Source organism: Heptranchias perlo, chromosome 12 (assembly GCF_035084215.1).
Source record: "Heptranchias perlo isolate sHepPer1 chromosome 12, sHepPer1.hap1, whole genome shotgun sequence".
NCBI lineage: Eukaryota > Metazoa > Chordata > Chondrichthyes > Hexanchiformes > Hexanchidae > Heptranchias > Heptranchias perlo.
This window is the reverse complement of record NC_090336.1, coordinates 6204414-6215107: the sequence shown is the minus strand read 5'-3', so window position 1 is coordinate 6215107 and position 10694 is coordinate 6204414. Positions and strand designations below refer to the sequence as shown.

Here is a 10694-nt window from a genome sequence, read left to right as displayed (position 1 = left end):
GTAAGTTGGCAGAAGAATGACAGATGAAATTTAAAGGATTGCAAATAGGAAGAAAAAAATGGGCAACATCAGTATCCCATGAATAGTGTTGAACTTGCCATGGATGAAGTCAAAAGAGACGTACAAACGTGATTTGCCTGCTATATGCCCTGGCCAGTATAACTTGGTAGTGCTATTTCAGTAATGAACAAGAATGTTCCTTCTCCACTCTGATCTGCAGCTTTATTTAAATGGAATACAAACTGTAACCCCACACCACTTAGTGGGCATTAGAAGGTCATAAGAAACAGTAATTGAACACTTAATGAGGCATTATTTACTTACTTATGTTTGTTCTTGTATTCAGTGCACCTTAACGGGGTGAGAACTAGTATACACAGCTGTTTCTGCCTGAAATAAACGGAGCACTTAGGACACTATAACCAGCAACAGTGCAAGTGGATAATGGTTATCACTTCTTCGCCGATATAAGCGATGGCCCATTTTAAACAATTGTAAACAATTTTACAACACCAAGTTATAGTCCAGCAATTTTATTTTAAATTCACAAGCTTTCGGAGGCTTCCTCCTTCCTCAGGTGAACGTTGTTGGAAACGTTCACCTGAGGAAGGAGGAAGCCTCCGAAAGCTTGTGAATTTAAAATAAAATTGCTGGACTATAACTTGGTGTTGTAAAATTGTTTACAATTATCAACCCCAGTCCATCACCGGCATCTCCACACCATTTTAAACATGCACATTTAAAGTGGCGGGAACTGTATAAGGGTTTTTGAAGATTTGTCGTTGAATCACTGTCCAGCTGCAATCAGCAAAGCAAATAGAATACTTGACGATATAATGAAATAATAGAGTACAAGTCAGAGGAAATCATGCTTAAATTGTATGGTACTATATCAAGTTCTTATCACCAAGATGCAAGGGGTAGTGTTAGGAGAAAAGCGATGTAACTGATCCCTCGGGAGAATTTTAAACCCCAAGAATGGGTGACTTGTGAAAATCATTGGTTTTTTCTAGCGCGACCGCAACCCGGCTCCAACACGCCCACTTCCAGGTTTAACGTGGGCACATTTGATTGCATGTGCGCAGCCAAAACACGGAAGTCACGTCCCCAATTACTGCCAGTGGGCGGGTACTTAACACGTCAATTAAGATTGTTGAGGTAGTTCAGGTAGGCATTTTTTTAATTAATTCTTAAACAGAAACAAATTTAACGCCTCCTGCATGGGTTTCCTGGGGCTTCTGAATCTCACCATTGAAACTGAGGCGAGATTCAGCTGAAGTTGATTTGGGCTTTCAAACCTGTGATTGATACATTTCAATAAAAGCTCAGGTATTGCAGCTTGTCTCTTAGTTTTCTCAGGCAAACGTTTGACTGAGAGTTCTTTGTTGAGACATTTTTAGCAAAATTTTAGAGCCCCTCAAACTGACAGCATCAGGATTGGGGGGGAGTGCAATGGGTGTATTCCAGAGGACATCTGAGGAGGAGGAAAATGACCATCCACAGCAGCCATGTTGTTCTGTGTTGGGATCTGCAGGTGCACAACAAGGATTTGGAGAACAATAGAGAGGGGAGCAACAGAGGTGCGAAGTCACAGGAGGCACAACCCACGTGAGAGGGTATACAGGCAGAGGTTGAGCTTCCTGGACCTCTCTGAGGAGCATTGCCTACGCAGGCTCAGATTGAGTTGTCAGGTCGTCGCAGATATCTGCAGCCTCCTTGAGGAAGAGTTGCTCCCTGCTGGACTTGATGGAAGTTGCAGTAAAAGTAACCACTGCCCTCAATTTCTTCACCTCTGGGTCTTTCCAGGGCTCTGCTGGAGACATCTCCAGGGGTATGTCCCTCATCTGCACATAAGTGTATTAAACAGGTGACGGAAGGGATGTTTTCCGGAGCGTCTGATTATGTAAACTTCACGTGCGACGACAACAGCCAGAACGAGCGGGCAGTGGGTTTTGCCTCTCTGGCTGGCTTCCCACTGTGAAGGGTTAGAAACTGACTTTTACCATTATCAGCCCTAACCTCCTCAGTATATTGATAATGTTATCAGCATACCACATGATCCTCAGCTAAAATGACAACTTTACTGTCACGCTGCCAAGTGCGGGCGGGACTCTTGACATTGTATAAATATACAGCTCGAACAAGGGTTCAGGGTCGAGGTCGAGATGTTGTACCAGAAGGGGCCAGATGGACTACGTGCTCTACCCAGAGGAGGAATGGGGTAATATCGTTTTGCTTCTCTGTAAATTACTGCTTAATATTGAAATATATTAGAACTCGCTTGTATTTGAAATAATGAACCGTTGCACCCAACGTGGTACCACTTCTGAATTCCTCCATCACGGGGGTGGGGGGAGATCAGGCGCAGCTGGGAGGGGGAAAGGGGTCAGCTGGGAGAGGTCGGTCAGGCGGTGGTGGGGGGAGGGGTCGGTCAGGCGGTGGTGGGGGGAGGGGTCGGTCAGGCGGTGGTGGGGGGAGGGGTCGGTCAGGCGGTGGTGGGGGGAGGGGTCGGTCAGGCGGTGGTGGGGGGAGGGGTCGGTCAGGCGGTGGTGGGGGGAGGGGTCGGTCAGGCGGTGGTGAGGGGAGGGGTCGGTCAGGCGGTGGTGAGGGGAGGGGTCGGTCAGGTGGGGAGCGGTTGGTCAGGTGGAGGGGGGCGGTCAGCTGGATGGGGAGGGGTCTGTCAGCTGGATAGGGAGGGGTGGGTCACGTGGTGGGGGGGTCGGCCAGGTGGGTCACGTGGTGGGGGGTCGGTCAGCACTGATGAGCGAGTCGGTTGGGCGCGCGCTGAAAATGGATTTAAAGTGAGCGCGCGCGAGGGTGGAGGAGTCTGGCGGCGGGAGGAAGAGGAGGAGGTCTACAGAACATATCACAGGCCGAGAGAGCCGACAAGGGGCGCTCAGAAAACACCAAAAGATCGCTGAAGGACGCAGCGAAAGTTTGAAGGAAGCTGGAGAAGAGAGCAGCGCGAGAGAGACTGGTAATAGAGCAAATGTTGTCGGTGACGGTGCATGAGGCGGACTCACTGATTGTCATTTTGAAAAGTATTTGCTGTTAACGGGTCTTCAGTACGTGGAAATAGGTGATATCTTGGAGATTTTCCGGTGACTGTTGACCCCTCAGCTTCCCCGCCGTTCTCCTCTGGTGATGTGGGGATCGTTCATTGAGTTTGATATCTGCGAACTTTGCTTCGCCCAAACCGCCGGTGACCATGGCGACCGCAGCCCTTCCGCGTCATCACTGACCTCACCCCGCATGGCGTCATCACTGACCTCACCCCGCATGGCGTCATCACTGACCTCACCCCGCATGGCGTCATCACTGACCTCACCCCGCATGGCGTCATCACTGACCTCACCCCGCATGGCGTCATCACTGACCTCACCCCGCATGGCGTCATCACTGACCTCACCCCGCATGGCGTCATCACTGACCTCACCCCGCATGGCGTCATCACTGACCTCACCCCGCATGGCGTCATCACTGACCTCACCCCGCATGGCGTCATCACTGACCTCACCCCGCATGGCGTCATCACTGACCTCACCCCGCATGGCGTCATCACTGACCTCACCCCGCATGGCGTCATCACTGACCTCACCCCGCATGGCGTCATCACTGACCTCACCCCGCATGGCGTCATCACTGACCTCACCCCGCATGGCGTCATCACTGACCTCACCCCGCATGGCGTCATCACTGACCTCACCCCGCATGGCGTCATCACTGACCTCACCCCGCATGGCGTCATCACTGACCTCACCCCGCATGGCGTCATCACTGACCTCACCCCGCATGGCGTCATCACTGACCTCACCCCGCATGGCGTCATCACTGACCTCACCCCGCATGGCGTCATCACTGACCTCACCCCGCATGGCGTCATCACTGACCTCACCCCGCATGGCGTCATCACTGACCTCACCCCGCATGGCGTCATCACTGACCTCACCCCGCATGGCGTCATCACTGACCTCACCCCGCATGGCGTCATCACTGACCTCACCCCGCATGGCGTCATCACTGACCTCACCCCGCATGGCGTCATCACTGACCTCACCCCGCATGGCGTCATCACTGACCTCACCCCGCATGGCGTCATCACTGACCTCACCCCGCATGGCGTCATCACTGACCTCACCCCGCATGGCGTCATCACTGACCTCACCCCGCATGGCGTCATCACTGACCTCACCCCGCATGGCGTCATCACTGACCTCACCCCGCATGGCGTCATCACTGACCTCACCCCGCATGGCGTCATCACTGACCTCACCCCGCATGGCGTCATCACTGACCTCACCCCGCATGGCGTCATCACTGACCTCACCCCGCATGGCGTCATCACTGACCTCACCCCGCATGGCGTCATCACTGACCTCACCCCGCATGGCGTCATCACTGACCTCACCCCGCATGGCGTCATCACTGACCTCACCCCGCATGGCGTCATCACTGACCTCACCCCGCATGGCGTCATCACTGACCTCACCCCGCATGGCGTCATCACTGACCTCACCCCGCATGGCGTCATCACTGACCTCACCCCGCATGGCGTCATCACTGACCTCACCCCGCATGGCGTCATCACTGACCTCACCCCGCATGGCGTCATCACTGACCTCACCCCGCATGGCGTCATCACTGACCTCACCCCGCATGGCGTCATCACTGACCTCACCCCGCATGGCGTCATCACTGACCTCACCCCGCATGGCGTCATCACTGACCTCACCCCGCATGGCGTCATCACTGACCTCACCCCGCATGGCGTCATCACTGACCTCACCCCGCATGGCGTCATCACTGACCTCACCCCGCATGGCGTCATCACTGACCTCACCCCGCATGGCGTCATCACTGACCTCACCCCGCATGGCGTCATCACTGACCTCACCCCGCATGGCGTCATCACTGACCTCACCCCGCATGGCGTCATCACTGACCTCACCCCGCATGGCGTCATCACTGACCTCACCCCGCATGGCGTCATCACTGACCTCACCCCGCATGGCGTCATCACTGACCTCACCCCGCATGGCGTCATCACTGACCTCACCCCGCATGGCGTCATCACTGACCTCACCCCGCATGGCGTCATCACTGACCTCACCCCGCATGGCGTCATCACTGACCTCACCCCGCATGGCGTCATCACTGACCTCACCCCGCATGGCGTCATCACTGACCTCACCCCGCATGGCGTCATCACTGACCTCACCCCGCATGGCGTCATCACTGACCTCACCCCGCATGGCGTCATCACTGACCTCACCCCGCATGGCGTCATCACTGACCTCACCCCGCATGGCGTCATCACTGACCTCACCCCGCATGGCGTCATCACTGACCTCACCCCGCATGGCGTCATCACTGACCTCACCCCGCATGGCGTCATCACTGACCTCACCCCGCATGGCGTCATCACTGACCTCACCCCGCATGGCGTCATCACTGACCTCACCCCGCATGGCGTCATCACTGACCTCACCCCGCATGGCGTCATCACTGACCTCACCCCGCATGGCGTCATCACTGACCTCACCCCGCATGGCGTCATCACTGACCTCACCCCGCATGGCGTCATCACTGACCTCACCCCGCATGGCGTCATCACTGACCTCACCCCGCATGGCGTCATCACTGACCTCACCCCGCATGGCGTCATCACTGACCTCACCCCGCATGGCGTCATCACTGACCTCACCCCGCATGGCGTCATCACTGACCTCACCCCGCATGGCGTCATCACTGACCTCACCCCGCATGGCGTCATCACTGACCTCACCCCGCATGGCGTCATCACTGACCTCACCCCGCATGGCGTCATCACTGACCTCACCCCGCATGGCGTCATCACTGACCTCACCCCGCATGGCGTCATCACTGACCTCACCCCGCATGGCGTCATCACTGACCTCACCCCGCATGGCGTCATCACTGACCTCACCCCGCATGGCGTCATCACTGACCTCACCCCGCATGGCGTCATCACTGACCTCACCCCGCATGGCGTCATCACTGACCTCACCCCGCATGGCGTCATCACTGACCTCACCCCGCATGGCGTCATCACTGACCTCACCCCGCATGGCGTCATCACTGACCTCACCCCGCATGGCGTCATCACTGACCTCACCCCGCATGGCGTCATCACTGACCTCACCCCGCATGGCGTCATCACTGACCTCACCCCGCATGGCGTCATCACTGACCTCACCCCGCATGGCGTCATCACTGACCTCACCCCGCATGGCGTCATCACTGACCTCACCCCGCATGGCGTCATCACTGACCTCACCCCGCATGGCGTCATCACTGACCTCACCCCGCATGGCGTCATCACTGACCTCACCCCGCATGGCGTCATCACTGACCTCACCCCGCATGGCGTCATCACTGACCTCACCCCGCATGGCGTCATCACTGACCTCACCCCGCATGGCGTCATCACTGACCTCACCCCGCATGGCGTCATCACTGACCTCACCCCGCATGGCGTCATCACTGACCTCACCCCGCATGGCGTCATCACTGACCTCACCCCGCATGGCGTCATCACTGACCTCACCCCGCATGGCGTCATCACTGACCTCACCCCGCATGGCGTCATCACTGACCTCACCCCGCATGGCGTCATCACTGACCTCACCCCGCATGGCGTCATCACTGACCTCACCCCGCATGGCGTCATCACTGACCTCACCCCGCATGGCGTCATCACTGACCTCACCCCGCATGGCGTCATCACTGACCTCACCCCGCATGGCGTCATCACTGACCTCACCCCGCATGGCGTCATCACTGACCTCACCCCGCATGGCGTCATCACTGACCTCACCCCGCATGGCGTCATCACTGACCTCACCCCGCATGGCGTCATCACTGACCTCACCCCGCATGGCGTCATCACTGACCTCACCCCGCATGGCGTCATCACTGACCTCACCCCGCATGGCGTCATCACTGACCTCACCCCGCATGGCGTCATCACTGACCTCACCCCGCATGGCGTCATCACTGACCTCACCCCGCATGGCGTCATCACTGACCTCACCCCGCATGGCGTCATCACTGACCTCACCCCGCATGGCGTCATCACTGACCTCACCCCGCATGGCGTCATCACTGACCTCACCCCGCATGGCGTCATCACTGACCTCACCCCGCATGGCGTCATCACTGACCTCACCCCGCATGGCGTCATCACTGACCTCACCCCGCATGGCGTCATCACTGACCTCACCCCGCATGGCGTCATCACTGACCTCACCCCGCATGGCGTCATCACTGACCTCACCCCGCATGGCGTCATCACTGACCTCACCCCGCATGGCGTCATCACTGACCTCACCCCGCATGGCGTCATCACTGACCTCACCCCGCATGGCGTCATCACTGACCTCACCCCGCATGGCGTCATCACTGACCTCACCCCGCATGGCGTCATCACTGACCTCACCCCGCATGGCGTCATCACTGACCTCACCCCGCATGGCGTCATCACTGACCTCACCCCGCATGGCGTCATCACTGACCTCACCCCGCATGGCGTCATCACTGACCTCACCCCGCATGGCGTCATCACTGACCTCACCCCGCATGGCGTCATCACTGACCTCACCCCGCATGGCGTCATCACTGACCTCACCCCGCATGGCGTCATCACTGACCTCACCCCGCATGGCGTCATCACTGACCTCACCCCGCATGGCGTCATCACTGACCTCACCCCGCATGGCGTCATCACTGACCTCACCCCGCATGGCGTCATCACTGACCTCACCCCGCATGGCGTCATCACTGACCTCACCCCGCATGGCGTCATCACTGACCTCACCCCGCATGGCGTCATCACTGACCTCACCCCGCATGGCGTCATCACTGACCTCACCCCGCATGGCGTCATCACTGACCTCACCCCGCATGGCGTCATCACTGACCTCACCCCGCATGGCGTCATCACTGACCTCACCCCGCATGGCGTCATCACTGACCTCACCCCGCATGGCGTCATCACTGACCTCACCCCGCATGGCGTCATCACTGACCTCACCCCGCATGGCGTCATCACTGACCTCACCCCGCATGGCGTCATCACTGACCTCACCCCGCATGGCGTCATCACTGACCTCACCCCGCATGGCGTCATCACTGACCTCACCCCGCATGGCGTCATCACTGACCTCACCCCGCATGGCGTCATCACTGACCTCACCCCGCATGGCGTCATCACTGACCTCACCCCGCATGGCGTCATCGGCCGCGCGATGTTCGGCTCAAACCCGAACCCGAGCGGGACGGCGGCGGGTTCAAGAGTCTCTCCCGTGCCTCAATTACGCGCCCAACTCGTTCACTTTTCTTTCTTGTTGATGGTAATCGCTGTCCTAGGTTTTGTCAAGCACACTTTTAAATTTTACTTATTTTTGTCAAAGAATTAATCCAAATGAAATGTGATGTGCTCCAGGGTTTCTTTATCCCAGCTGATGTTCAGGGTTCTGTGCTGGGTTGTTCTATATTGGTGAAGGTTGGCATTGACCTTCCCATTTGCTGCTGATTGAGGCACCAGTGTTGACTCTTACCACTTGCAGGGCTAGGTTGGTGCAGCTGATGCTGAATCCTCTGCTCTCCTGGGAGCCTTGTTGTTGATTGAAGTTGGCTGATGCTGTTTGAGAGAAATCATCCCACCCCCACCCCCACCCCCACCCCCACCCCCACCCCCATCCCCATCCAGCCCCAGTGAAGTTTGCAATCACAGTGACTTAACATTCTGATGCAAGGTCATCAACCTCAAACGTTACCTCTGTTTCTCTCTCCACAGATGCTGCCAGACCTTTGAGTGTTTCCAGCAGTTTCTGTTTCTGTTTGTGATTTGATAAAATTTCGTCTTAGAAAGAAGGGCGTTCCTCGGTGCTGGTCATGGTCATTCTTTAACAGCAAAGGAAGACAAAAAAGATAGTAAGTTCTGCAAAAAGAATATGAGAAGAAACTTGAGGGATATTAAGGTTAACAAAGTTTTTACAATTATATTAGAAGAAAAAAGGTAGTTGAGGGTAATGTGGGCCCTTTAAAAACAGATGTGGGTAATATTACAAATGAAAATAAGGAAATGGCAGACTTGTTGAATAATTACTTTTGTGTCATTCTTCACCGTAAAGGAAAAGGATAATATACCTGACATTCCAGGGGAACTAAATGAATCAAGGACTGGAACTTGCTAAAGTTAATGTAGACAGGAAAACAGTATTAGATAAAATAATGGCACTGAAGACTGACATCCCTAGGACCTGATGATTACCACCCCAGGGTTTTAAATGAAGTATGTAAGGAAATTATAGATGCTTTAGCCATAATCTTCCAAAGCTCTCTTGATTCAGGAATTGTCATCTTTAGATTGGGAAAATTGCAAATGTAACTCCATTATTTAGGAAAGGTGAGAGAAACCAGGAAATTATAGACCTGTTAGTTGAACATCTGTTGTGGGGAGTTATTTGAATCTATAATTAAAGATAGAATGACTAAGCACTTAGAGAAATTTGAGCTGATTAGAGAGAGGATTTGACAGAGTAGATACTGAGATGCTGTTGCACCTGGCTGGAGAGTCTAGAACTAGGGGGCATAGTCTCAGGATAAGGGGTCAGCCATTTAGGACTGAGATGAGGAGGAATTTCTTCACTCAGGGTGGTGAATCTTTTAGAATTCTCAACCCCAGAAGGTTTTCAATGCTCAGTTGTTGAGTATAATCATAGCTGAGATTGATAGATTTTTGGACTGTAAGGGAATCCAGGGAAATGGGGATCGGGCGGGAAAGTGGAGTAGAGGCTGAAGATCAGCCATGAGATTATTAAATGGTGCAGCAGGCTTGAGGGACCATATGACCTGCTCCTGCTCCTATTTCTTATGTTCTTAAAGGGTCGATCATGTCTAATGAACCTAATTTAATTTTTCGAGGAAGCAACTAAAGTAGTAGACAGGAAAATGTCTACAGATGTAGTTTATATCAACATTTGATAAGTTTCCACATAAGAGACTGTTAGCTAAAATTAAAGCTCATTGAACTGAAAGCAAATGATTGACCTGGTTAGGAGATTGGTTAGGTGGTAGAAGACTGAGTAGGGATAAGGGGTATGTACTCGAATTGGAAGGAAGTGACTAGTGGTATCCCACAAGGATCTGTGCTGGAGTCTCAACTATTCACTATATATTTACTAATGACTTAGATAATACAATAGAGAGCCATATATCCATGTTTGCCTATGACATAAAGATTGGTGACAGAGTAAGTAGTGTAAACAGGAGCATAAATTTACAAAGAAACTTTGGTAGATTAAGTGAGTGGGCAAAACTGTGCAGATGGATTTCAACACAGGTAAGTGTGAGATCATCCATTTTGGATTAATAAAGGATCGATCTGAGCATTTTTTTAAATGGTGAAAAAAATGAGGAACAGTGGAGGTCCAGAGTGATTTAGGGGTCCATCTACACAGATCGCTAAAATGTCAGGTACAAACAATAATCAAAAAGGCTAATGGAATGTTAGCCTTTATCTCTCTAGAGGGCTAGAATATAAAGGGGAGGAAGTTTTGCTACAGCTATATAAATCCCTGGTTAGACCACATCAGGAGTACTGTGTACAGTTCTGGGCACTGCACCCTAAAAAGGATATATTGGTCTTGGAAGGAGTGTAGTGCAGATTC

The 10694-nt window shown here is 53.7% G+C and overlaps 1 long non-coding RNA gene across 1 annotated transcript; it reads left to right on the top strand.

Moving 5' to 3' along the window:
• The first annotated feature begins 2838 nt into the window (after window positions 1-2838).
• LOC137327661 (uncharacterized) lies at window positions 2839-8895 on the top strand. The gene is made up of 2 exons (XR_010964500.1): window positions 2839-2977; window positions 8819-8895. It is a non-coding gene; the product is annotated as an uncharacterized lncRNA (long non-coding RNA).
• The last annotated feature ends 1799 nt before the right edge of the window (window positions 8896-10694 follow it).